The sequence below is a fragment of the Fukomys damarensis genome, unplaced genomic scaffold, assembly GCF_012274545.1.
Source record: "Fukomys damarensis isolate Sample0158 unplaced genomic scaffold, DMR_v1.0_HiC HiC_scaffold_27, whole genome shotgun sequence".
Lineage (NCBI taxonomy): Eukaryota > Metazoa > Chordata > Mammalia > Rodentia > Bathyergidae > Fukomys > Fukomys damarensis.
The window spans coordinates 25,170,452-25,198,305 of record NW_022900939.1 but is presented as its reverse complement, the minus strand read 5'-3'; the positions used below and the strand labels follow the sequence as shown (position 1 = coordinate 25,198,305).

General features: G+C 39.4%; 1 protein-coding gene across 11 annotated transcripts in view; it reads right to left on the bottom strand.

Moving 5' to 3' along the window:
- Window positions 1-27,494, bottom strand: part of Aopep (aminopeptidase O (putative)) — a 349,371-nt gene extending 321,877 nt beyond the window's left edge. For 10 of the 11 annotated variants that reach the window (XR_782535.2, XR_782536.2, XR_004514518.1 and 7 more), the window contains exon 1: window positions 27,417-27,494. The gene's annotated coding sequence lies outside the window, so the exon portion shown is untranslated. The remainder of the gene's footprint in view (window positions 1-27,416) is intronic. The other variant, XM_010636136.3, reaches the window with a different exon arrangement.
- Window positions 27,495-27,854: the final 360 nt, after the last annotated feature.

Below are 27,854 nucleotides of genomic sequence, written 5' to 3'. Positions count from 1 at the left end.
TCGTAAGCACAAGGACCTGATTTTGATCCCTGGTACCAAAACAAAAAAACAAACAAACAAACAAACAAAAAAGATGAGCCTAGAGCATTACAGCATCATAAAGGCCCAGAAAATAAAGAGGAGGGGGGAGAAAAGAAAGACAAAGAAGATAAGAAAGAAGAGTAGGGCATCTCAGAAGGACACAGGAATCAATCTAAGAGAGTTTCCAATGGCTAGAACAATCGGAGCAAGGAAAAAAAAAAAGGAGTGGGTGAGTTTTGGATTAGAGTCCAAAGAATAAAACACATACCAATGAGTCTATTCTGATAAATTATTGATTGAATAATAAATGGAGGATATAACTTCTTGCAGAAGAATTGCAGTTACTATATGTAGATATTATCTCTTTGCAGAGGTAGAACTTAATTTCCCTCCTCTTGAGTATAGGCTGAACTTAGGGATTTGCTTCCAAACAATAAATAGAAAAGGAAAAACAGTTTGTAGTACAGAAATCTAGAAGACACAACTACATTGCTTCTCGGCCTTTTGACTAAGATCAAGCATAGAAGACACAACTGTAACCACATTATCAAGTTTAATATCACCAGTGATGTCATGCTGATATCGTCACCCCCCCATACAATGCAACGAGGATACTTTACCTTTGCAGTATTCCTAAACACCTCTAACCTCACCGTAAACATGAGAAAACATCAGACAAGTTTACAAGGAAGGGCATTCTAAAATCGCTTGACCAGAACCCTTCCAAAGTGTCAGGGCTTAAATGCAAGCAAAGGATGAAAAATTGTCACAAAATAGAGGGGTTTAGGGGAAATAATGATAAACTGCAACATCATATCCTAAATGGGATCCTACAACAGAGATATAAAACAAAGTGAAAAAAATATAGTTAATAGCATTTTGTCAAATTTACTTTTTTAGTTTAACAAACATAATTACATTAGACATGAACCATACAGGGAAGTGGGGTGATGAGCATATGGAAATTGCCTGTACTATCTTTACAACATTTTGATAAACCTAAAAGATACCAAAAGAAACTTTATTTTTAGGATAGTAGAAATTTTCCAAATTTGTTGAGAGAAAAAAATTCTAAAATCTAAACAAAGCCCAAGCAGGATAAATACAAAGGAAGCTACGCTTACCCACATCATTATCAAACTGCTGAAAGAAGCTAAAACAAAATCTAGAATACAGCCTGAACAAAATGACACAGTGTCCATAGGGAACAATAATACATTTGAAAGTTTCTCAATAACATTTAGTCTCATCAGAAACAGTGGAGCTCCAGAAAAATGGTGAAGTAATTATGCAGATGCTGAATAAATGAGGGGGCACATTCGCCTCAACATACTAACCCTAAAAACCTCACATACATGATTGTTAGGAAGGAGGTCCCTATTTTTGTACTCGGCAAAATGGCTTCTTACACCTGATTAAATTATCCAAAATTCTGAATGACTGGATGTTGAACTAAGTTCTTCTTTATTCAAAATAGTAATTTCTCACATTTACTTATTTGTATATTAACTATTTCAAAATAAATATGACCTCAGGCAAAGCCTCCCTCAAAATACCTAGGTCCATTCTCCTCAAGAATTTCCTATGCCGGGCGTAATGGCACACGCCTGTAATCCCAGCACTCAGGAGGCCAAGGCAGGAGGATTGCTGTGAGTTCGAGACCAGCCTGGGCTACACAGTGAGTTCCAGGTCAGTCTCAACTATATAGTGAGACCCTGTCTCAAAAAACCGAAAACAAAAAAAAACAGAAAAAAAAAAAAAAGAAATTCCTATGAACACTAGTTTAGATCAACTGACACAGCATAGAACTGCTTTTCTACTCAAAGGCTGAGGCAGCTACTAAACTTTCCAGCTCCTCAGAACTTTTGTTTTAGTTCAACTTTATAACTCCCCAATTTGGGAAAATCATGCTATGATGTCTTTAAACAGTTAATACATTTTTAAAGATAAATTCACTTTTAAATAGCAGAAATGGGACAATAAAAGGATCACTGTTATCTTTGTTTCAATTTCCATCTTTGAGTTTAGGTCATTTTCTAGCATTGTAACCTTAAGCTTTTCCCCTTTGTTCATTGCTTTTTCTTTTCTTTCACTTTGAGCAAAACATAAGTGTTAAAGCAACATAAAGCTATATGTTTTAACTGTACAAATGCCAGGATTTCAGAATTGAAATTCCCTCTGGAGCCATAAACTCAGCTACACCCCCACATAAATATATGCTACAATAGGGTCTTTCATTACAAACTCATACTCAGGAAGCAGTGTCATTTATCACTGAGTAAATAACGCAAGATAACATAATGAAAAGGGGATCTTGCTTTACTACCTTAACTATAAATAAAAATATGTAGCACTCTGAAGGATTACCACATGTGGTAAGATATTTACTTGAGTATCAACCTTTAATACAAATTGTAAATAGGATAAACCACACTCTCTGGCCTCGAGCTTTAAATAGTCTCTCTTTTCTATAAATTTATAGCTCTCACGAAGCATGCAACGGTGCTTGCACATAATTTGTAATCACGTAATGAAAGAGTCTATTGTAATATATATGAGAGAGACAGACACAGAGAGAGAAAGAGAGAGAGAAAACAAGGCTGGAGTCAATGTTGTGAGAATTATACAAAGTGCCTGTGATGAAGATCAATGCAGTGAGGGAAACCAAAGTCTGAGAGAAAGACCTTTGCCAGGATAAAGAAAGCAAATCACTGTCAGCTACAGCCTGATTTATATATTATAACCAGTGAAGGGTGGGGAAAGGTCTACTATGTGAACACTCAAAACAAAAACTGCCCTGACTCCCCTCAGTACGCGTCCACCCTGAATTCTGCTTACACGAAGTGAAGGGACGGACCGCAGCCTCCCCGGCCTCAGCTTCTTTACTTGGCCATCCAGCCCACACCGAAGCGTACTGACGCAGCTCCTCTCTGGTGCCTAAGGTGCTTATGCTCACTTTATCAGCAGGCATTGGGTGGCAAAGATCAGATTGGAAATAATTTCACTCGTTTCAAAGAGGAAAGAATTCATCCCTTTGATTGCTACTTGTTCGCGAAGTAGAGCATGTTTCAGAGCTCTGAAGAGGGCCACTTAGTCTAAATTAGGGTGATCAGAAAAAGATTCCTGAGCGAAGTCATTATAGTTATTTTTAAAAGGGAGATTTCACTTTCTACTCCATTTTCAAGAAGGTATACCTGCCCCAGGAGGCTGAGCAATCCAGGACCTGAAAGGTTATTTACCTCCTGAGTTGTAACAGCTGACTCCTCTTTGGGAACTATGCATGTTGTCCTCATCCATGTGTCCCCGTCACCGGAAGGAACCATGTATGTCCTGGTTAACACTGAAATATTTGTTTCCTGGCACTATTAACAATAAAAGGTGCACACAATACCTACATTTAAAAATTAGAAAACAACCTTTCTGTGTCAAAATTTTTAAAAGACTTGTCCATGGAACACAACAAAGAACCAGTAAATCGGAGCATAGCTACTGACGGTACACCTCTTCCATCCTTTCTGATTGTGTCCTTTATCCTTCCCCTCAGCCCGTCAGCTTGCACAAACCTTTTCAGATATAGCCAATTCTCCATCCAGGGATAAATAACTTGATTTACCTTTTTTCTGTGTTGTTTTTAAGTACACTTATGATAAGGAAAAAAATAGTGAAGAGCAGTGAAAGTACCTAGCTGAGGTAATCTATTTAGAAAGATAAGTAATTGAGGCCAGGGATTTAGCTCAGTGGCACCATGCCTGCCTTGCAAGCGCAAGGTCCTGAGTTCGATCCCCAGAACCAAAAAGAAGAAAGATAAATAATTAATATTTACAGGGTGCTTACTGTATCCAGCATTCTTCCAATCTCGTATTAAACCCTTTATTAACCTTGTTAAATCCATTTATATGTAGCATTTCATTTTTGGAACACCCGTAACAATGGAACATAATAGAAAATTTTCTCTAAATTCTTGTTTCTTGAAATGTTCTAGGTAACATGAATTTCATTCATGCAAAAATTCAAAATGTTACAAACTTTTGCATAAATGAGTTAACCTCATTTTACAGATGAAGGAATGATGCTCAGGGATTTTACGTGACCAAGATTACCAAAGATTTGAACTCAGGTAGTTGGACTCCAGAGGGTTATTGTTCACTACATCCACTGTCTCTACTGCACAGCAATCCAACAAAATGTCCGTGAAATGCCTCCTTATTTCAGCGTCACCTGGAACACCAGAGACCCTCGTCATTAACCACAGCTAAGATGGGGAGACCCAAGGCTTGGTTCAGGTCTGGCAATAGAGGAAAATTCTATACAAACAATAGAACTGCACCTCTGCCCAGCTCTCATCCTGTTCTAATATTTAAAAGAAGAAGCTCAGTGAAAGCGAGACATGAATAACATTATTTTAACAGAAATTTTAAGGCATTTTTCAAATTTCAAATCACTTCACCAACGCTCTCACTACAACTCCCCAGTTCCTGCTAGCTTAACTTAGGCTACACCTACCACGTTGATGGCAAAAGCCAGGCAGCCCCCGCTGCAGTTCCCATCAGAGTGTGTTGAAATTTGCAAATTTCTTTGTTTCCTCTTCTAACCATTTGTTTGCTTCATGGTATCATCTAGGTTCCATCCGCCCCTCTCATGGCCTGTTTTGACTCCCAATTCTCAGACACTGCCACCTCTTGCTTTCCTCCCACATCTACTATCCCACCTCTTAGCAGACAGGAGCCTTTCAAGTTGCTCAGGTTTTCCTATTGAAAAAAAAAAAAAAAAAAGCACAGTAATAACAAAATGTGCCTTTTCCTTCCTGGGCTTGACAGGTACCATACTAGTTTTTGTCTTTATTTTGCTATTAAACTTTACCAACCAGTAGGTTATATCCTCTTCTATTTTATGACCATTTCATGTAATTGTTGAAATCTGCATTTGACCATACTACTTCATCCAAAGTTTACTTTTAAACATTCACAATTCACTCCTTGAAAAATCCAGCCTGAACTCAGTCCTCACTTCCCTGGATTCTCTGTGGCACCTGGCATTACTGATCTCCTACCCACTGTCCCTATCTCCACTGACAGCTCTGCCTCCAGAGGTTAGTCCTGGGCCCTCTTTTTAATTCTAAAGTCTGATTCTTGCGTCCATCTCAGGTGAAAAAACAAAAAAACAAAAAAGCAAACAAACTCATCATTCTATGCAAAGGAATCAACTCCTTATCACCAGCTGCGACCTCCTAAATCTTAGCCTCCCAACTCCAAAGTGATGCTTCTCAAACTATCTGCCGCAAAAGGCTACTTTTCCCACTTTTATACTTTCATAAAGACAAACCACTAAAAACAAGAAGAAAGACATACGAGACACAAGCACCTTTTATTGTTGGACTCTGCCCTTAACACCCAACTTGTAAATTTGTTATGGCGGCATCACCTACCAATAATCCAAAGTTTTGCCTTCCTTGTCTCCTCTCTGTAACTCTACTCAATCACCAGCTTCTAAATTGTAGTCCTTTAAATTCATCTTTTATCAACCCTTTTCCACACAGAATGCATCAACTCCGGCCCAGAAGCTAACAGCTCATCTACCTGAACTATTGTGATCTCCCTGTGTAGTGAGCAATCAATGGTGCCATTTGTGAATATTTCCAATTCTTCCTCCCCAGCACCTTTTCCAAAAGAGGGAACCATTATAATTAGATATTGACATGTGACTATGAGGTAACACAGAATATAAGATGGGTGAAAGGGAGATAAGGAAAACATAACAAAACTATACTTTTAAAAAGACTAAATTTAGAGCCTCAGTCAAAATTATCCGAAGTGACTTATATCAGCATTCCCTTGACTAAATTTACATGCCTTTCTTTCCAGACCCAGCACACCCAAAACTCCTCAGGAATACTGAAAGGCCATACTGTAAGTTGACTTAATTTTAAAAGTAAGAAGCAAAAAAATTAATCCTGACAACAAAAAATTAGGCCATTACCCTTCTGGGGGGTGAGTCACCTTTTCCCAGTTTCCAACCCTTGAGAGAAGCAGAAATGTTCCCTGTTTGAGGAAATAAGTGCCTCTAAAGAGAGAGAGAGACAGCCCAAACTCCATTTTTTGAGTGTGTGCCTTTTAATTTCTGCCTAATAAAATCCTTCCCATGCCTCTTACTGACTAGTTCTAAAAATTCTTTTTCCATGACAGGAGTCAGCAAACCTACACACTTATTCTACAGAAAAGGATGGGTTAAATTCCTCATCTCAGCTTCAGGAACCGCCTCAGATCCTGTCCAGTTCCAACTAGTTTTAGTTGATTGTGGGAGATAAGAGAAGAATTGAGTACTAACTGGCCTCCTCTGTGAGCACAAAGGAGAACATATTGCAGGTTCTAAGGAAAACTTAAAACAGCTGAGGTTAAGTTGTTTACCAGAGCATGGACTAATGGTATGGAAAGCAAATGAATCTTGTGTCCCTTTGATTGCTTGTACCGGTGTTTCAGTGAATTAAGGCAAGATGAGCCGGACATGGGCGGGGGTCCTCTGCCTACTAGAGGCAAAAGCCCCATCATTCATCTTTGGTCAACCCCACCTCTGGGGTCAGGGAGGACAAAGTAGTGGGTATAGATCCCAGAACAAGGCCAGCTAGGTGCTATAGGTAGCACCTCAATGTAGGACTCGGGACCGTGGCTCAACTACAATAGATGACTCGTAAATGAAAAGTACATGTCATTTCTAGACCTAGCATTTAACTGCTGGTGTATGACCCTCCGTGGCGCTCTTTTCCTTCTGTCAAGGTGAACAAAATATGTCATGATGGCTGTTCTAAATAGCCTGAGTCTCAAAGTAACTGATACATGGAGCCCCCATCGAGCTGCGATGAACATGTGGTATGCATAACAATACACCTCTATTTTTATAAGCTGCAAGGATTTGGGAGTTGTGGACCTTTTGAAAACTACTACTGTACTATCCTGATTTTTACAAACTATCTCAAGTATCTTCTCTCTCCAAAACCTTACCAGTCATAAGACCAGTTCTCTCAACTTTATCCTATCAGAACAACCTATTACCTGAATTTGCCAAGCTGATTTTCAGCCACCATCCAATGCCCTCCCTTATCTTTACAAAGTCATTCTCATTCTCTCTTGCCTCCCCCATCTCCTTAAAGATCAGCTGTATCCACTCTAAGCATTCCTCAACAGCTCTTATCACAGCCAACACTGAATACTAAGTTCGAGGCTTTGTTCTAACACTGTCAATGTATTAATTCATTTAGTCTTTACATTAACTCTATAATGTGGGTACTACTATTAGGCTCATATTACAAATGAGTAAGCTAAAACATCTACTCAAGGTCACATCACAAATAATTGATGAAGTCAGGAATGAGCCCTGCAGTCTGCCTTTCAAGACTTCTTAACCTCTGCTCTTTGCTGTCTCCAGGACGTGATCGTCTGTCCTTTCCCTGAACTTCATTACACGTGGCTAGTCTTTCTGGTACACGATCCTGTGTCCCATATGTCTGGTCACTGTTGAATAAGTGCAGGCCTCATACACTATGCCAGACTGCAAGTTCCAGAACTACAGAGAACCAAAGTACCATTCTATCACTCACTAAGAAAAGGAATCACTTCTGTGATAATCACAGTTCTGGAAAGGCATGTGTTAATCATATTTTTAAATCTTCTGAATTTTATGATGCTTTGACATCTTGAAGCCTTGCTGATCCTGGAGAGACTATCCCTCCCAGGGCCAGCTAATTCCCAGAGATAGTAAAAAAAACTTGGCCAGTGAGTATAACTTTCATATGCAAAAAACAATCCACGTTCCACACTCCCAACCACCTAAATCACCTCACTGGAGCTGGGTACCTTACAACCAGGGACCACCCCCAGAATCTAGAGCCCTCCAAAACTATTCACCCTAGCCAATCCTGCCTTGCTTTCTCACAGAAACCCTAATAAAGCCTACTGCACCCCCAGCCCACACTCCCTGCCTTCCAACCAAACCTGGCGCTTCCTCATGTGGTGGCCCTGAGTGGCATGGCACAGTCCTTCCTGTAGAGAACTATAAATAATAAACTCTTCTTTCAAAGGAGTTGTCTCCGTGTCTGTTATCTTGCCACATCTGATTAATACAAACTCAAGGTACATTTTCAAACAGTATCATCCTACTGAGAGGTCTTGGGCAATGCAAACAAACCCTTGTTTCAGGCCTGCTTACAACCCAGAAGTACCAACTGTGCTGACGTGCAGCTCTTTCAAAGTTTTCCCTACTACTATCCAGAGAAAGAATAAAACTACACAGGCTCTGAATGGCTGAAAGCCAGCTGCGACATGGCCTGCGTTTTTTCTTTACTTGAGATGGGTAGGATTCTTCTGCTTTTCTTCATTCCATCATTTCCAATGGTGATATAAGGAGGATTCCAGAGGAATAGGGGAAAAGCCCACTGAATGGAAGGGTTTGGTGAGCTGTGTGCTCAGCTCAACACAGAAGCTCATCTTGGCTTCTAGTTACAATCTGAGCAGTTGCTATCTTATCTTGAAATTGGTTAAGTACAACTGTAAAAACTGTAAAACTATCCTACATTTGTTAGGCCTTTTTAATTTTTTTCATAGGCTTAGTAGTAATATCCCTAACCCCAAAAAGGTCTGAAGACAATCATCAGAACAAGGAAAGTGTGGGTAACCGGTAGCCAGTCTTGGAGAAGAGCAGATGGAAACAGTTCTGAGAAGAGAGAAAAAGAGGGTGAGCACCTGCAATCTGCCCAACAGGACATGAGGAAGCTGGCGTAGTGGGGAAGACTAGTGACGGCAGAAACCTGTGCTGATATGGAGTCCAGGCAGTTTTCAACCTGTATCAGTGCTGCCTGTCTGGGTCAGCTTAGGGCTGCTTCTCTGTGTTTCAAAAGAGCAGTTCTGATTGGTCGTGGGCTGGGCTTCACTAAGTATTGTGCTCAGAGTCCCAGTCTGGAGCTGGACCATATGAACTTAAATCTGAACTCTGCCTGCTAATAATGTGTGAACTCAGAGAAGCATCTCAACTTCTCTGGGTCCCCATTTGGTCATTCTTAAAATGGAGATGAAAGTAGCTACCACTGGGGGGAGGGGGGGAGGGTTAAATGCAGAAATATACTTAATGTGCCTAGCCTGTCTCATACCAAGAATTCAGTGGATGGTAGTTAGCTATAGCTGATAGTGGTTAATGTTAGTGTACAAAGATCAAGTGCCTCCTCAAAGGTCACTGAGTAGATCAGAGGAATTCTGGATATGCTGAACTCCCAAAGGGCAGAAACCAGACCTCCATACAAATATGGCGGACCAGTCTTCCCCTGACTCCTAGAGCATCGCAACCTGCTTCTTACAGCAAAGCAAGTTAGTTATGCTAATTAAGTTATTGATGGTGCAACATTTTAAGGAGTGACAAAACCCTACATAGTACATCAAATGGAAGGTATATTTTAATACTGATCTAATAAAACAATTATATAAAATTACATATCAAACAGCAATTCTGTTAAACTTAGAAGCATGCATTAATGATGAAAGAACGATGTCCTTAATATGGCACATATTCTAAATAGTCAAATATGGGCCAGGGATTTAGCTCAGTGGTTCTGGCACCTGCCTCGCAAGCACAAGGACCTGAGTTTGACCCCTGGTGCCAAATATTTAAAAATAAAAATAAATAGTCAAATACTATCAAACCATTCTTACCATCAGATACTGAAATAGATATTCTAGGAATTGGAAGATGATGAAAAGGTCTATAAGGATGGAAAATGAGAAGACAAACCCCTATTTCAGGCCTGTTTATAACCCAGGAGTACCAGCCATGTTGATGTGCAGCTCTGCATTCAAATTTCTCCCCACTACTATCCAGAGGAGAATAAAACTGCAGACAAGCTCTAAACGGCTGAAGAGCTGCTGTGATGTTGCCTGAGTCTTCAACAACTGAACAACTTTAGTTTTTTCATTCAGTTCTTGTATGACATGGTGTCTAAGACCTTAAAAATCCTTGTCACAATCAAGTTCAGTCACATCCCCAATGCAGAATGGTAATGTCAGGTTTTGAACACAAAGGTTGAAATAAGGCAAGATAGCACCATATGCAAAAGAAAAAACCATTATTCCATGAAATGCTTTGTATACCAGGGGCAAGACAAGTAACTGTTGAACTCTTCTGTGGACATAATTCAACTAATGCAGATTTTTAAAAAAAATTTTAATGTAAAAAAATTTTAGAGTAGCTTAATTGTAAAAGATTTATCAGGCCATTCTGTGATTTTTGTTATACTAGGATAAAAACTAGCAAAATACTGTAAACTCCATTAGAAGAACTAATGTAATTTATTATGGTCTATAAATATTCATACTGGAAACAGGATCTGGATTAATACAGTTAGGTTATGGGGGTTCAGTATAGTAAAAATAATAAGAAAAAATATATAGAAAAAGTATTAGCTCTTCCAGTAATATTTCCTCTCCTAGAAATGTTGAAAAATAGTTTAAGAGAAACTATTTCTGAAATTCAGTCCTTAAAGAAGTAATGAGAAGAAAATCTCCTGTATTAGTAACAAATGTTCTGCTATGAAAAGATAGTGGCTACTCCAGCTCTTAGGAGAATATATTTTACTATCAAAAAAAAATTAAAGATACATATTCCTCAAATCCACGATCAAAGGAAATTCCAAAACTAATTCTCATTCACAACATAAATCTCCCCTAAAATACACCTACAGAGTCATTCAGTGACTACCTGAAAAGCACCAATTAAGTTTAATATTAATTCTTTAATCTTTATTTTTATTAATATGTTTACAGTATATAATAATTACATTCATGGTAAGGAGTTGGTACGTGTATATAACACATCTTTTTTTTCTTTTTTATTTTTTTTGGTACCGGGGATCAAACTCGGGTCCTTGCACTTGCAAGGCAGGCAGCGGCACCACTGAGCTAAATCCCCGGCTGAACACATCTTTTTTAAAAGCACACACACACGCAGCAATACATTGTGTATCTCTATCAGCTGAATGGATAAGCAAAATGTGGTCAATCCATATTATGGGGTATTATTCAGCTATAAAAAGGACTGAAGTACATGCTACAACATGTATGACCCTTAAGGACATTATGCAAAGTGAAAGAAGCAAGATATAAAAGGCCACATATAGTACTGTCCTATTTATATAAAATGTCCAGAGCAGACAAATCCACAAAGGCGGAAAATAGAGGACTAGTTGCCAAGGATTAGAGGAAGGGAAAATGGGGAATGAGTGCTAAGGTACAGAGATTCCTTCTGGAGTGATGAAAATATTCTAAAATTAGACAGTGGTGATGGTTGCATGACTCTATGACTACAGTAAAACCCACTAAATTGTATACTCTGAAAGGTGAATCTTATTGTATGTGAATTATAATTCAAGAAAGCCTTAAAAAGAGGGTAACAGGGCTGAGGATTTAGCTCAGTGGTTCCGGTGCCTGCCTTGAAAGCGCAAGGACATGAGTTTTCGATCCCTGGTACCATAAAAAAAAAAAAGAAAAGAAAAAATAAAAAGAGGGTAACAAACAAATGATTTAAATAGCAAATAATTTAAAGAAAGTTTGTTTTTCGTTTTTTGGTTTTTTTGGTACCGGGGATCGAACTTGGATCCTTGCGCTTGCGAGGCAGGCCACCGAACCGCTGAGCTAAATGCCCGGCCCTTAAAGAAAGTTTTACAGTGATTTTTCTCACAAGTATCTTTTAGAAGACAAAAAAACATAGGCCCAGCAAGGTGGCGCATGCCTGTAATCCCAGCACTCGGAGGGCTGAGGCAGGAGGATCACTGGGCTACACACTGAGTTCCAGGTCAGTCTCAACTACACAGTGAGACCTTGTCTCAAAAAAATAAAAAAACAAAAAGACAGAAGCCAGGCGTGGTGGTGCATGCCTGTAATCCCAGCACTCAGGAGGCTGAGGCAGGAGGTTCAATGTGAGTTCAAGACCAGCCTGGGCTACATAGTGAGTTCCAGGTCAGTCTCAACTACATAGTGAGACCCGGTTTCAAAAAAACCCAAAAAAACAAAAACAAATAATAAAAAAAAAGACAAAAAAATCAATTTGGAACAAAGACTCAGTGAAAGCATATAAATAATATTTGCAAGGACTATTACAAAATAACTGTTTTAAGGGGACTACTTAAGAGAGATAAATACATATTATTTTGAATGGGAATTTGCAGTGAAAGAGACACGTTTTGCCAAGTTCACATCTCTTTCCAACAACACAGTACTTCAACACTGTAATTCATTTAGTGTATTATTTGAAAGAATACTTTTTAAATCGTTAACCTTGAGTATTTGTTTAAAACAGTATTTCCCAAACTTAAGACTCATATGTACCACCTTCCATATTTCTGCCATCCTCACACCATCTGTGTTACTATTTATTAAGCATTTTTCTTAAATCCACTTAACCAATGACTTACCTTTTTGCTTAACTTCATCTCAGGCAATAATATGCATAAAATCATGGTTTTGATATACTAACATTTCTCCACTTATATTAAAATAAATATAAAATAGTCAAAATAAATTTTAAATTTAAAAAATAAATTTAGTATATCTTGGGCCAGGGATTTGGCTCAGTGGTTCCACAAGGACCTGAGTTCAATTCCCGATACCCACCCCCCAAAAAAAATTTAGGATATCTACATACCACTTTAAATTGCCTTATATAAAACATGAAAACATTAGTTTTGTTTGTTTGTTTTTAAATTTAACCTGGTAACAAATCTATGTCTATTTCTTTAAAAAATGACAGGGATAGGCCAGGGATTTAACACAGTCATACCGAACCTGCCTTGCAAGGTCCTGAGTTCAATCCCCAGAACTAGGAAATAAAAAAGGGAGAGAGAGAGAGAAAATGACAGGGAAATTCAAATGTTCAGAAAATCGACTTTCAATAAAGTTTAGCACCATTCTGCTCCCTAAAGTGAGGCACATGTTTTCAGGAAGCAACAGGACAAAGTATTTAAGAACAAGGTTAGGGTGAAAACTAAAGCAAATGGTGGACTGTAGGCCCCAGGAGCAGCAGGAAGGTCAGAGAGACCGTCTTCTCTATGGATTCTTGGACTTGGTGCTACTGCCACACTGAGTGTCAGAGCTGACCTTTTCAGACCCTGCTTCCCTCCTGCCAGCCCTGGGCAGGAAAGTGTATGGAGGGGTCCCTTTCTGAAAGAGTAGCTCCGTAGAGGGCACAGACAGAGCCTGGGTTCCACAACATCTAAGGAAATATGGTTAAGATTCCACCTGTGTCTGTGCAATGGCTGGCTTGGAACAGTTTCCTAAGAGGTGAGTTTAGCCCCATTCCTGTTTTGGCCATCTTTTTTTTTTTTTTTTTGGTACCTTGCATCAAACTCCGGACCTTGCACTTTCAAGGAAGGCAGCGGAGCCACTGAGCTAAATCCCAGGCCCTGGCCCCGTTCCTGGTTGGGAGTGCCAATATATAAGTCTTCAACACACAGTGAAACACTGGGATATTTAATCACCTTTTTCTGATGGCAATTATGCACCCTGGAAGTGAAGTAAGAACATGGTACTATTTACGCTCACCCATCGGAGGAGTGGGCACAGGAAGGCAGGCGATGCCTCCTCCACAGAAAGGGGGGGCACTTCCTGTCACTTGTCTGTTCACTCATCATTTTCCTGAAAACGAGATATAACAATTTTAACAATCCTATGCAAAAAAAGGTTCTGTGGCTTTAGATTAATCTGCCCCTGCCCTGACAGTGAGGATCTAGTCTGTGGGCTCAGCGACCTCACACTGCCTTACTCCTATGGCCTTGTAAGCTTCTAGCACATCAGCTGGAGACTGTGAAAAGACTTTCCCAAGTATTTTCTCAAGTTATTCTTTTCCTTTGTGAAGCTTTAAAATGTAGCCCTATATAGGTAACTGCAAAGCCAGGCTTCCTAAATATTATTCAGAAAATATCACAGAACTGCAAAATGTTTTGGTCTGATTGGTTTTGCGTCATATGATACTGTCAAAGCAATCCATAGGAGTGCATTCTATTTTATTGCAGTACTGGAGATAGCCCTAGGGCCCTAATACTGAGCTACCTCCCAAGCCCTTTTTGTATTTTTTATTTTAAGACAAAGTCTAAGGGGCCAGGGATTTAGCTTAGTGGTTTCACCACCTTGCAAGCACAAGGACCCAAGTTCGATCCCAGTACCAAAAAAAAAGAGACAAGGTCTAAATTAAGTTGCCCAAGCTGGGCTCATACTTGCAACCCTCCTACCTGAGCCTTCAAGAGCACTAGGAGGCCTGTAGCACCATGTCTGGCTTGGACACATTTTTTTAACCAAGGAGAAGTACTTATGACTTCTGAAATAACTGGTAATTCCTGATCTGTATAATTTTCCAGTAAATAATCATCTTCGCTACTAATTAGCAAGATTCCTATCTCAGAAATAGTCTCAGAAATTCAAGAAAACATTCATATACTGGAGTTCCCCAAGGTAAAATTATAATCAGATAAATCACCTCTGTCCTTGGAAATCTAGTATGGTATTTCTGAAAGTATGTTCTGAGGCTAGGAGTTGTGGCGCATCCTGTATCCCAGCACTCTGTGAGGCTGAAGCAGGAGGACTGCAAATTCAGACCCAGTCTGGAGAACTCAGCAATACAGTGAAACCCTATCTCCAAATTTAAAAATTAAATTAAATTAAAAAGGGCTGGAGCAGAACTAAGAGACAATCTACAATGTGGGAAAAAATTTTTACCAGCTGTTCCTCAGACAAAGGACTATTATCAAGGATATATAAAGAACTCAAAACAATCAGCGCCCCCACCCAAATATAAAGACCCGATTCAAAAATGGGCATCCGAAATGAACAGACATTTCTCATACAAAGAAGTAAAAACAGCAAGTAAATATATGAAAAAATGTTCCACATCACTGATCATTCGAGAGATGCAGATGAAAACAACACCAAGATTCCACCTCAACCCACAAAGAATGGCTGCTATCAAGAAATCACACAATAACAAACGTTGGCGGGGTTGTGGGGAGAAAGGAATCCTTCTCCATTGTTGGTGGGAGTGCAGACTGGTGCAACCACTATGGAAATCAATATGGAGATACCTCAAAGAGCTTGGACTGGAGGTTCCATTTGACCCAGCCATCCCTCTGCTGGGTATCTTTCCAAAAGAACTAAAAGAATCATATCACAGAGAAGTATGTGCACCCATGTTTATAGCGGCACAGTTTGTAATAGCTAAATCTTGGAAACAACCTATTTGCCCATCCGTTGGAAACTGGATAAAGAAGATGTGGTTTTTCTATAAAATGGAATATTACTCAGCCATAAAGAGCGAGAGAATAGATTCATTCATAGGAAAATGGATACATATTGAAGATATACTCCTAAGTGAAATAAATAAGTCACACATGTGTAAATACCGAATAGTTTCCCTGGTGTGAATAATCTGCAATAATACATAAGATCCTAATACGATTACTGACATTTAGAAATGGGAAGAAAGGAGCTAAAGGTGTAGGGAAGGTGGGATGGGTAGGGGAAGGGTAATAAGGGAAAAGAAAAAAATGTGAGATAATGAAAACATGAAAATAAAGTGTTTGTAGATGGGGAGGGGAGGAGGGGGTGAAGGGAGGGCAGGGGTAAGGGAAAAAAATGAGAATCAAGACCTGTCATGTAGAGGTACAAGATCCCAACAATGAATGTAACTGTACTGTATCCCTAAAATGTACCAATAAACTCAATTAAAGCTGAAAAAAAAAAGGGGGGCTGGGGACATAGCTTAGTGCAAAGGACCTGGGTTCATGCCCTATTACTAGGAAAAAAAAAGAACAAAGGCATGAAATAAAAAGAGGGAAGGAGAGAGGGAGGGAAAAAAGTGTGAAATGAGACCACATGCACTGGAAACAATGTGGGGAGTGGGCTGGTGGGAGTGGTGCTTGTTAAAAAATGCAGGCTAGGGACCTGGGATTTGGCTTAGTGGTTCCAACACCTGCCTCACAAGTTCAAGGGCCTGAGTTCGATCCCCAGTACCAGAAAAAAAAAAAAATTGCAGGCTCCTTAACACTGTCAAATCTACAAAATCAGAATCTCCAGGGATAGCTGCCATATTTGAAAAATGTCCAATAACTCAGATGTATCTAATGCTTCTTCTTCTTTATTTATTTTGGTACCAGGGATCAAACTTGGGTCCTTGTGCTTGTGAGGCAGGCACCGGAACCACTGGGCTAAATCTACAGCCCTCCTAATGCTTCTAGACCACTGAGCTACCTGGGCTCTCTTGCCATCACAAGTTATAAACACAGGATTCTCATGGGTCGTTGTACATATAAAATTTAAAACAATTAAGAATAAATATTTACGGCCAGGGATTTAGCTTGGCGGTTCAGTGGCCTGCCTCGCAAGCGCAAGGACCCGAGTTCGATCCCCAGTACCACAAAAAAAAAAAAAAAAAAAAAAAAGAATAAATATTTAAAGTGAAAAAGGAGGTAAGGTGAAAAGCTCTCTTCCATTATCATCTAACAGAATTTAGAGGACAGGCCAGGGATTTAGCTCAGTGGTGCTGCCACCCACCTTGCAAGCACAAGGTCCCAAGTTAGATCCCTGATACAAACAAAAAAAAAAAATTTAGATTCTAGGGTGATCTGCAGCCATGCATGGGGGGTGGAAATTCTCCACCTACCAGAATGCTATCTGTTACTAGCATCTATCATGAAGCAGTCCTTTCTGCCCTTCAATTTCAAACACCGCACACCCTGTAAGAGGAATGCTGTCCCTACACAAAGTTTAAAGGATATTCACGTAGTGAAGTCACTCATTCTTTTCGTCATTGTGTCTTGGCCATTACAATTGCATTGAATTGGTTCTCAAACTTGAACGTGCACTTAGAATTTCCTGAAGATCTTGCTGAAACACAGACTAGTAGGTTTCTAATAAGTCCCAAGAGAGACTGGTGACTCGTGGTTTAGAGATGAGACTTTGAGAACCACTGGTTTAATCTAATACTAGTCTCCTCCCAACCAGCATTATTTAGGATTCACTGGAGATTTCAATGATGCTAAGAGTGCTTCCATCTAGCAAATGCTCCACCAACTTGCTGTTGGGCTTCTTGTGTAGAGAGCTCTCGGTGCTTAATATATCGAGGAAGTTATCATCACTCAAGACTTGCAGTACAGTTGATAAGTATGTCCTTTCCTCACAACTCTATGGATTAGCACCCTTTTACCCCTCCCCCAATCCCTGTCCTCTGTCTGACCCACAGTCTCTACTTTCTACCCTGCACTGACCTGCTTTCTGTCTTCTCTGCAGGAAACTATACTTCCTACAGCAGGAAAGTCACAGGAAAGACAGGAAGTCCCTCTGGTCCTATTGAAGGAAACTGTACTTCCTTAGCCAAAAAGCAAGACAAGCTTCTTCCACCTAGAGATTTATTTGGTGATCATGTCACGAGGGTGCAGCTGTATAGAAGAATTCAGCAAGGAGTACCATACCCAGGGGCAAAATCAGGTCAAGGATAAGCTTAAATATTTCTAGAAATATCAGAAGCATTTAATCTCAATGTTTACATTTGGTTCCTTGTGAGAATAAGTATATACAACACATATTTCCCATTCAGAGGTAAATCCACACTACGAATGGGCACCGCCCCCTCTCAAACTGTCTTTTGAATCCATCTGGTCAAGATTTAAATATATACCCAGCATCAGGTTCTACATGGTGAACATGCATTCCATTATTTCTTCCCAAGACAAGAAATTCCTGAAAATTGAAGAGTACTTGGGAGTGAGGTAAGAAAAAAATGTATTTTCTATGGCTTAAAGTATCTTTGGAAGATCTTCAGGAACTCAATCATTATTTGAATTGAACATATAATTGACAATTGATTTGGGAACCATGTTAAAATTAATTAGGAAGTTTTAAAGATTAAACACTTTATTTTCTTTTGAAATTCCATTCCTTGTATAGGCTACGATACATATGCTTAAGAAAAAATGTATAAACCAGGAGGATAAATATAGAGTTATATCAATAGAGAAGGAAACAGGATATTTTTAAAGTGCTGGCCTCGAGCTGGTTAAATGTTACAAACACTACATAACATTATAATTTACCAAGCAGTATTAAAGATATAACTTTTTTAAATCATTGCAAGAAAATGACAAAAGACAGCATATACTGTTAACCATGGTATTTCTAGAGCCTGAAATATCTTTAATAGAAAAGAAATTAAGCTATGTTCCTAATAAAAAAGATTTGCCATAACAATAGTCAAAAGTCCTCAGGCATCCACTTGTTCAAATGTGACCACAGAGGAATCTTGGATTTGGCTAATACTATGGCTGCAGACAGCACCCAAATTGTTCCAAGTCATACTGCTGGGAGATTGTTATTTTTAAAGCACAAAACATCATCTTCTGCCATGTTTTGGGGTCTATATTCTGTATTCAGTAAAAATGTCCAGGATGCCTGTGGGTATGTTTATGCTTCTTCTGCCAAAGAGGGCAGACTTCCTAATCAAATGCCCAAATGCAAAAGAAATGTTCTGAAATTAGATCACACAGCACAGATACTATGGTTTTTGATAAGCAATATACTGGAGGCAAAAAGATCACAAAATCACATCAAGAATATAATGAAAACAAAAAAAGAACTACTTGCCTAAAAATTGAGCTGGGAAACCTCATGACTTTTTTTTTTTTTTTTTGTACCAGGGATCAAATTAGGGTCCTTGCACTTGCGAGGCAGGCAGCGGAATCACTGAGCTAAATCTCTGGCCCCTTCTCATGACTTTTTAGAACATAATATGAAAGGGGTACAAGTTAAAGGAAATGATTATGACAGAAAAAGAACTGGGAGCCAGACATGACAGCACCCTTGTAACCCCAGCACTCCAGAGGCTGAAGCAGGAGAATTGCCACAAGTTGAAGGCCCGCCTGGGCTACATAGTAAGCACAGGGCCAGTCCAAAATACACAGCAACACCCATCAAAAAACAAAACGAAACGAAAAGAATTGGGAAGCACTCACTGGATAGAATAAGGAGACAAACATCTAAAATGTCTCAGTTCTGGTCTCATTTCAGAAACTCTTGCCTATCTGTGTTTATTTGCTTTTTATAAAGGCAGAGTCTCCCTTTGTAGTTCAGGCTGGCCCTGAACACACTATGTAGCCCAGGCTGGTCTGAATTCACAGTGATCCTCCTGCCTGAGCTTCCCAAGTGCTGGGATTACAGGAGTGCCCCACCACACCTGGCCTGCTCTATTTATCTGTTGGCATTTCATTACCATTTCCTCTTTCACAATGACCTACTCAGAATTAAAGGCAGAGTCTCCCTTTGTAGTTCAGGCTGGCCCTGAACACACTATGTAGCCCAGGCTGGTCTGAATTCACAGTGATCCTCCTGCCTGAGCTTCCCAAGTGCTGGGATTACAGGAGTGCCCCACCACACCTGGCCTGCTCTATTTATCTGTTGGCATTTCATTACCATTTCCTCTTTCACAATGACCTACTCAGAATGACCAACAATCTTCAACCGTGAAGTAAAGTAATGACCCTTTTTTTTAACATTAAAAGACATGTTTTAGGGCCAGGTGTTTGGCTCAGTGGTTCCAATGCCTGCCTCACAAACATAAGAACCCAAGTTCGATCCCCAGTACAAAAAAAAAAAGACATGTTCTATAGTATGTAAATTTATCATAAAACATCATAAATATATTAAGTAATCAGTAAGAGTTATAGCCACAGAGACCCAAGTATAACCTAGTTTTTCATAACTACTGTAATGTTATTATTCAATCCTGAGACTGACCTATACAGGCAAAAACTAATATTGAAAACTAGTTTCTGAAGGATTTGAATTATACTTTTTATAAAGGCAGTTATTTTATCCTTTATTTACTGTTTCTTAAAACAATTTTTTTTCTCATTGAGTTTATTGGTACATTTTAGGAACAATTTATTTTTTAAAAAGGTGTCTCTTGGGGCCGGGGGTTTTAGCTCAGTGGTGCCACCGCCTGCCTTGCAAGCATAAGGTCCTGCACTCTATCCCCAGTATCATTAAAAAAAAAAAAAAAAAAAAAAAAAAAGTTGTTTCTCATTCTATCCAGAGAAAGGGAATCTTTTATTTTGCCATTTGGTATATAATCTCAATAAAAATTAGAGGCTTATTCTCAAATAGCATGTAGTTTAATTACATTTTAGGTCAAGACATAACTTTTCAAAAGAATTGTTCAAAAAGTTAATGAAGGTCAGAATGAACAATAGTCATTATGCCGGGATAGGCAGGTGCTACTGGATGTTCTGACTATTGCTTTTCTTCTCTCAAGGAAATTTATAATGATCTTTGATATTAATGTTTATGAAATGTACAACACAGATAAGACCAATGGTCCATTCTTGACATTTTTATTATTTGGAACAGCTCCATCTCAAAATATTTAATTCCAATAGTCTAATCAGGACCAAGACCTCTTAGTCTTCATTCTCTTTCTCTTGCTCATTGAACAACTTCTCTAATGATTTCACTAAAATTCCAGTTCTTCAGCTTTTCCATTTTATCGGAGCCCTCTGACCGTAGGGCAGTAATGCTCAAATGGGTGTGATTTTGCCTCTCAAGATGTCTGAAGACATTTTTTGTTATCACATCCAGTTGCTACTGGCATCTAAAAGGCAGAGGTGAGAAAGGCTGCTAAATGCCCTACAAAGCACAGCACAGCTCCCTTAGATGGAAAAGTGTGATTCTGAAGCTGAGAGAGAGCCTCTTCTCTACAGCCTGTTTCGGATGGCACAGTCCATGTCTTTAATCATTCTGGTAGCAGTTTAGCTTCAATTCTCTTGCACTGTCATCCTTTTTACAACTGTTCTATAAAACCTAACCCTCAACTGAATAATCCAACTTCTCAACCTAGTCTATTGAGCTTTTTTTTTAACTAAACATGTAATACAACATGAGCACGACTGATTTTTATAGATACACAAATTCCAAGTCCAGGGGTATCTTCAACATTACCAGAAAAGCAACCGTTCTTGTCTATCACCCCTCAACCCCTGCGCTTTCCCCTCAGTGATTATTCTAAATGTATGGCTTCCCACAATCTGTACCTCACCAAATCAACATCCAATATAACCAAATCCGTTTGCCTGACTTCAAAACATGCTTCCACCAGACAAGAACTTCTACACTTCTTTCCCCATGCTAGGAATTCATCTGTATCCATCCCCACTTTCTCCCCATCCCTCAGAGAGGATCCCCAGCGTCCCAGCACAGAGCAGTGTGGCCTCTGCTCAGGATACCATCTCAACCTCCTCTAGATCCCTGCTTCATCAGTCATCCAGCTCCCTGAGCCCCTAGCTCAGTTTCTTCCTCTTTCCCTGCCCTTTCCCCCTAATAAGTGAACGTTCCAGTCTTTTCTTGGAGGCTTGGGGAGAGACCACAAACGAACAAGATTCACCCTTAATTCCACATCTCCCTGCAACTCTTTCTCCTCACAACAAGTGTCCCCAAGAGCTGTCTTCACTCCCTTCTTCATTACTCCATTCCCACTCCAGTCCACTACTCACGGCTCACTTTCCTACTGTGCCACTACAACTCCATGGTGGAGGCAAACAGAAACACCCTTAGCAAACTCGGGGTATTCTTTCAGCCCTTAACTTTGGAGCATTAACAACAAAAACTACTGCGCCCTCTTTGAAATTTGAAATTAGTATTTGGGATTACATTATCTCCTCTCAATCTTCCTACCTCTTTGGTCCTTCCTTCTCCCACTTCTCAGATTGGTGTGTCCTGCACTCAAGCTTTAAATCTTATTCACTTGGCTGTGTGATCTGCACTCTGGTAGCTTCAAATCTGTATCCCCAACCCCAATGTCTCTAAACTAGGTTTTCTTAGTGAATGACACCACCACCTACCTGGCTTTCCAAGACAGAACCCTGGGGTCAGCTCAGATTTATCACCCTCACACACGTAGTTAACACAAAGTTACGTCACTTTAATCTAAGCATTTTTGGGATCAGACAAATCTGTCCAATCCCTCTGCAACCTGCTTCATCCAGGTCATTATCTCTCACTTTGATCATATTCCTGTAAAAAAGAATGGTAACGAAGCACATACAAGTAAAAAGCTTGGCAGTTCCTCTTATAAGCAAGGACGCTAAACAAGATATGATTCAAAAAAGCAACATTGGAATTTTTAAAAAGAATAATGTCATAAGACTATAGGCAGATCATTTAATCATCTGGCGCTTGCAATTTGCAACTGTCCAGTGGAGTAAAAGAGATAAAGAACCCTTTGAACTTTTAACATTCACTCTATGATTCTTTTTTTTTTTTTTTTTTTTTTTTTTGAGACAGGGTCTCGCTATGTTGTTGAGACTGACTTGGAACTCACTGTGCAGCCCAGGCTGATCTCAAATTCACAGCGATCCTCCTGCCTCAGCCTCCCAAGTGCTGGGATTACAGGTGTGCACCACTACACTTGGCTCTATGATTCTATATCTACCAGACATTAAGACAGTTCATACCTCCAAATATACACTGTACTTGTGACATATGCAAGCTATTACTGGTGCCAAAAAGAACAGGCTGATATGTTTTCTTTGATGCCAAAATATATCAAGCATACACTGATTTCCATCACTTTCAAAAATGAAGCTTTTGATTGCAAATGTCAAAGAAATAAAATATAAGCAAAACAAAAAGCCAAGAAAAAATTACAATGAAATTGATCATGTATATAAAAATGCTATTTCAAAATTTTTTCAAAAATCAAGCAACAGAGTAATGAGTTAGTAGCAAAATAAGTGCCATAAACCATTCTGACAGTCACTAACATTATGAACAAAAAGTTCTGCCTACTCATAGAATTCTTGTAGTATAGCAATTGTGCAATATTGAAAATCAAACACTGAACAATATATATGCAATATGAAATTATAAGTTTCAGGCTCTGCTTTTCAAAGCCTAGGTTCTCAGAGAAGGATAATAAGAACTAAGCTGTGAAAATGTACTATGAATTCCATTTAAATGTTATCCCAATCAAATGAGAGGCACCTGTTACTATGGTGACAGTTTAGGTTCGGTTATTCTACTGCTTAGTAAGGTCAGAGATACCTTCAATTTTAAAGAGAATATAAGCCGGGTGTGGTGGCGCACGCCTGTAATCCCAGCACTTGGGAGGCTTGAGGCAGGAGGACCGCTGTGAGTTCAAGACCAGCCCGGGCTACACAGTGAGTTCCAGGTCAGTCTCAAGTACATAGTGAGACCCCGTCTCAAAAAAACAAACAAATAAATAATAAAGAAAATATAAAATGAGAGACAGAAGAGTGTGGCAAGCAAAACAAGCTATACACTAACAAAGCCTAATGATCAACGGACTCAGAAGACAGACAGCCTAAGTTGAACTCCCAATTTTAACACTTATTATCCAGAGTATTTTTAAGAATTCACTTAGTTTCCCTGTGTCTGTTTCCTCATCAGTAAAACAGGAACAAAAACACCTACTTTATAGGTAAAGAATGAAGAACAATGCCTGACTTACCATGAACACCACAGAAGCATTAGCAATATTATCACTATTATCTGTACTAGTTGTGCACCAGCTATAATCAATGTGTGCCAGGGCAAATTTAACAATGTACACCAAACATTTTATTTATAGTTCAAAAACAATTATAATTTGAGTTGATAGCTCCATTCTAAGAGCTCACCCTCAAATCACCAAATACTGAGTTCATACTATCCAAGATAAGTATAAAGAAGCACAATTCGATATTCATCAAAAGTATAGTATATAGTTCATCCATACACTGGAATATTATTGAATTTTTAAAAAGTAATGTAACTCAGGCATATACTATAACATGGATGAACTTTTTTTTTTTTTTTTTTGGTACCAGGGATCGAACTCAGGTCCTTGTGCTTATGAGGCAGGCGCTGGAACCACTGAGCTAAATCCTCAGCCCCTAACATGGATGAACTTTTAAAACATTATGCTAAGTGCAATAAGCCAGTAACAAATGACAAATACTGCATGATTCTACCTACTTGAGAACTTAAAATAGACAAACTCAGAAACAGATAGTAGAAAAGAAATTACCAGGACTTGGGGTAAAGGGAAGTAAGAAGTTATTTTAATAGGTACAGAGTTTCTGTTTGGAATGACGAAAAACTTCTGGAAATGGACAACGCTGATTACACTGTACAACACTATGTATGTGCTTAGTGTCACTTAAATGTGTACATTTTACCACAAAAAAAAGAGAATCATTTTTACAAAGTGCACAACATGTATTTTGAACAGAAAGTTGTAACATAAGTATTAGCCATAGTGGTATTAGTATAAAGGATAGACCACTCATTCTTATGTTCATAACTATGTACACCAAAGGAGTCAACATCAACCTTTAGGTGACTTGGTTTAAAATACACACCCAGGGCCAGGGATGTAGCTCAGGGGCGCCAAGCCTGCCTCTTAAGCGCAAGATCCCGAGTTCAATTCCCTTGTTTTATACCGGGGATCAAACTCAGGACCTTGTGTTTGCAAGGCAGGCGGCAGAACCACTGAGCTAAATCCCCTGTCCTGTATATTCTTGTAAATTTTATGAGGAAAACTTTGAGGAAAAAATGTTAACAAGCAATTTTTTAAAAAGTTTTTTAAAGGGAGAATGGGAGAGAAAGAAAACTATACTGAAGAAGTATGCTTATATGTGTCGATGCATAGTTTTTTAAGGATACATTTATTCATATAGAACCATAGTAATATGGGCCAAGGGAATAGTTCTGCAGGGGTTTCTGTGTACATCATAATTTAAACTACTGCAATAGCTTCAAAATTCAAAACAGAAATTAATAATAGAGTACAATAGTTTAAAACACCACTTCAAACATCTCAAGTAAAGTGTTTATTGCATGGTGAAGGCACAATGAAAGTGGATTTAATAAATTCACATTTTTCCAGAATAGCTTAGGAAGAAATATTCCAGTTAGGTTAATTTAATTATCTATTAAACTGGTAATTATCATGTATCAAATACCATTCAAGGAACAACCATTTTCAAAATATTAGAATGTAACTTTCAAAGCCAAGACTGGCTGAATAATAATATTAGCAAACATGTGGCCTTATCAATATGCCTGGCACTGTTCTAAACTTTTCATACATATTAACTCATTTTACCCTCACAACAATCTCATAAGTGTTCTTATTATCCCTATTTTACAAATCAGAAGACTAAGATGTGGGGGGACAAGTACCTTACCCAGGCTCACTGCGCTGCTAGCAAGTGAGAGAGCTAGGATTTAAAATCTGAAAGTAGGGCTGGGGATTTGGCTCAGTGGTTCCACAGCCTGCCTTGCAAATGAAAGGTCCTGAGTTCTATCCCGGGTACATAAAAATCTAAATCTGGTTCTGCAATCCTTAGTTTTAATCACTGTATCTTACTATCTATTGTGACAATGAAGAATCGACTACAAAAGAATGGGCAAACTCAAAATGCAAAGCAGTTTGAAGATGAAATATAATAAATGCTCTGAGGAAATCATCAAAGTACAACACAGGACAATAAATATTTATGATTGCATAACACAAAGCTGAATCTGTTCAGTGTGCTTAGTGTCGACAAAAGCAAGAAATTGTTTAGTACATTTAAAATGTTTCCATCAATATGATTTTCATTTCTAAAGAAGTAAAAGGCTCCAAACAGAAGCCATGTACTGAGCAATCTTATTTGTCATTTATCTTAAAGATGGTACAGAGGGATCACAAATTAAATTTTCTAGATGTTTTACTTCCCCGAATATAAGAATGTATTGAAAGGTAAGTGTCAAAACATTTATATAGTCAAGTGATGAAAGACATAGAATTAAGTGTAACTAGTGTAAAAAAAAAAAGCCTAGAGGGCCAGGGATTTACACTGCCTGCCTCACAAGTGCAAGGTCCCAAGTTGGATCACCGGTACCAAAAAACAAAACAAAAAAAGCCTACAGTTTGATCACTAATAGCAATTTTTTTATATTTTATTTTTACTAATAGCAATTTTAACAAAAAAGAAAAGTGCAACCTTTATATAGGTCCGAATTTAATTCTTGCCCTTGCAATTTGTTAACTGTGAATTTTCACCAAGCCAATTTCACATAACTGAACCTCTGGATCTTTCTCAGTAAATTGTAGATAATAATTCCTAATTCAAAAGCTGCTGTGTGGGCCAAACAGAAGATATATGTAAAGTGCTGCACACTATTCCTGTGATATGGTAGATGGCAAACAATAAACAATTACTTTGTACTCCAAATACTGTCAGAATTTAATCTTATCAATCATCAAATCATTGGTAGGATTCTCAGGATTACTGTATTACTTTTCTTCAAAAAGGGAGCATACTAATAATACAAGAAAACAAAAGCAAAACCACCAAGATGAAGAACTGCAGGATTTTGGTTTCTCATCCCATCTACAACAGCATCTACTGTGGTTGGTTTTGAAATGACCTGTATTATTCCTTTATCAACAATATGAATCTTGGGAATGGGGAAAAAATAAGAACCAAGATGGATTACGTAGCAAATTTCCAATGATGAATGTCATTACATTATACCTGAAATGCACCAATAAAATTAATTTCAAAAATATGAACTTTGCTATTTTAGCGATCTAACCAGTCCTACCTAAAGAGATGTTACTCATTTATTTTGAAGACTACTTTTGCAAGCGTAATTGTCATCATTGCTTGAAGGCTAAAAAAATCCAGGGGCAAATCTAGAACGTGAGCATTTTAATGAAGTGCTATTTACAGTTTCGTGCATCTCAAGTGGACTGGATCCCAAGTGAATCATCATCACAATAGATGTTCACATTACTGCGCCGCCGCCGCCACCCCCTCAACCCTCGCCCCCAAGAATACAGGGATTAATGAGCAACATTCTCTGCGATAGAGAAACAAGGTTCTGTAGGAACACCAAAATTCAAAAGGCAGTGACCTCAACAAGGATCCTGGGGGCGAGGAGGAGGGAGGACGGGTTTCACCGAAGGCGGTAAGGAACAGAATCGAAACTGTCTTCTGCTTAAAACAGACTGGGGCAAGCCAAGTGAGGCTGGGGAGCAGAGCCGGGCGGGTGAATAAGGCCTGGAGGGCAAAGAGGAAGGAGGCAGCAGCAAAGGCTTAAGGAGAGTCAAAGCCCCTCTCCATCCGGAGCTCTGAGGTACTGAGACGTGGCTGATTCGTCCAGTCCCCAGGACCGGTTTCAGCCCCCTAAGTCTGGGGAAACTGAGAAGGGAAAGGGTCCCCGCTGACAACACGGAGATGAAGGTAGAACCGGGCTCCCGGCCCCCTTCCGAACCAGATGCTGCTCCCGAGCGATGCAAAGAGAGAAAGGCAGGGGTCCAACCTCCAGCTTGCAGGTTACCTGTCTTAGCCGACTGCCCACAGGTCTCCACTTCCGCGGACTCCGGTTACTACGGGCTACCAGGCACGCGTCGAGTGACGTCATCCACACGCGCCGGAGGCCTAGGGGGCCGCCCCTTCGGGAAAGGTGGAACGGGCCGTCAAGGTAGGTGTGCGCAGGCGCGGGCCGCCGCGGACCTGGGCCGGGCAGAGTACGGATTTAGTTGCGCGGCTGCTCGTAATTGTAAAGTCTCTTGGGTAATTTTTTTTTTAATTATTGAAATACAAGTGTGTGCGTCGTATTCCTTAGTCTCCTCCGCTTCTGCTGCAAACAGCTGTTCACATCTTCATTCCACCACCATTTGTTAAGGTCCCACTACGTGCCAGGTCAGCGCTATTACAGCGTTGGCGGGCGCAGCAGTGAGCTAGTAGACGCTGGGCCCGCCCTCAAGGCGAGTAT